Source organism: Mus musculus, chromosome 14 (assembly GCF_000001635.26).
Source record: "Mus musculus strain C57BL/6J chromosome 14, GRCm38.p6 C57BL/6J".
Lineage (NCBI taxonomy): Eukaryota > Metazoa > Chordata > Mammalia > Rodentia > Muridae > Mus > Mus musculus.
The window spans coordinates 110589069-110591102 of record NC_000080.6 but is presented as its reverse complement, the minus strand read 5'-3'; positions in this window follow the sequence as shown (position 1 = coordinate 110591102).

Here is a 2034-nt window from a genome sequence, read left to right as displayed (position 1 = left end):
AGAATATATTATAAAGAAATAGTCTCTTCAGTCTGTTACCAAAAGTCAAACTTTGATCAATCACAAGCTATTGGCTCAATCTATGACTAGGTAAAAAAAAATCATTTGATACTATCCCTAATATGGCATCATTTAAAGGCAGCAAATCAAGTTATCTTCTTGATTTCTTTAAAAGCTCAATTGCATATGCTGCTGACTAAAGTTTTCTGAACTATTTTTGCTTTGCAATGTTGCAATGTTTATTACTTTTATCTCTAATAAACATCACTAACTATAATTTGTTCAAATTATTTTTTAATTTCTTTTCTGTGAATGCTTTGCCAAGCAATAAAGACCTGGTAAAGTCCAATTTGGAATCCAAATACCAACTCATAAATAGCTATGCAAAAACTTTTATGTATCCACTTGAAAACATCATTTGGAAGATTAACTGAGTAGAATGCACTCATAAATCCTACAGATATTTTCCCAGAACTTCAGTTTTATAGAAAATGTTCAAAGAAACTTTTAAACATGTAGGTGACAGAAAGAATTTAAGAGGTAGTGAGATTAGGAAGTTTATTGTGAGAGTATATCTTTTAGGAAAGTCAGAAAGTATATCCATATTACCTTACCAACCACGGAGGCCTCAACCTGACACAAAGATGTACAGGTAACTAGTAACAGAAGATATGGGTTTTCCAAGGAGAAAGCAAACCAGCTGGTTTTCAAATGCCAAGTGGTCAACCCTGAAAACACACATATACATAATATTGCGTAACGAGAACAGGTTATGTATACAGATATGCATACAATGGAAATTGATGAAGAAAAAAGCCACATATTTGAAGCCATCTGAGGAATATATATGGGAGGGTTCACGTGAGGAAAGGGAAGGAATAAATGTCATTATATTGTAATTGACAATAAATAAATAACATTTAAGGGGATGGTATGTGAAAGGTTTAGCTATGTGATTTTTCAGAAGCAAGGCAAAAAAGTAAAGGTAGAGAGGTAGGGAGGTATAAGGTAGGGAGAGAAGGAAGTAGGGGGGAGAGAGAGAGAGAGAGGGAGAGGGAGATGGAGAGAGAGAGGGAGAGGGAAAGGGAGAGGGAGATGGAGAGAGAGCGGGAGAGGGGAAGGGAGAGGGAGAGACAGAGACTGAGAATTGGTCTGGTAGGTAAAGATGTAATTTTAAACTTAAACTTGTCTTACATCAGGAACGATGAGCAATTTCTTATGTTAGAAGGCAATTTGGGCCAGATAGATGAAAACAAACTAGAGACTTAAAACTCTTCAATATAATATTCATTTCATTTGTGTATTTATTCTCATTTAAAGAATAGCTATGACAGCTCTCTGTTCCTTCAGATCCAGTCCCCCACTTTCATTCCCAGTTCTGAGGCAGAACATCTCTGCCAGCGTTCTGTGTGTCCCACTGTGCTCAAGTCCTGTGGCCCTCACAGATCTTCCTTTTTCAACTTCTCTCAGCCCACTCATTGCTTTGCCCTAGCCCCCTACCCCAGCAGGCACCTCCTGCTAACTCAAAAGCTGCTTCTCTAAGGGCAACAAATAAACTGAAGACAGATCTAGAAACTCCTTTTCTTTTTCCAGTTTCAATTTTTCAGTCTCATTTCTAGCTCCATAGTAAAAGAACTACTGTAGTCTCCTTTTCCTCACTAACTCTGTCCCCAGTGGATCACAAATATCTTCTCACCTCAAACTTTATCCCAACTCATCTGATCATCTAGCATCCAACACCAGTAGCCATTCAATGGGAAAGCATCAGGTGAACAGGACAGGGAAAGAGGTAGGCAAACTCTAGAATTTTACCACTCCCTGATCCCCCTACAAAACATCTCCACGAGGTTCACCCCTTGGGCTGCTAAGTAATAACAGCTGTACCCTTCCTTTTCTGCTCCCATCATTTTCTTTGGATCCCACAGACCATCTCCTGCTTACAACCATCCTTCATCTTCTACTCTATGAATTATCACAGCCCCAACTTAAACATGCACACCTGCTAGCCCACAGGCAACACCTTCCAGAATACAA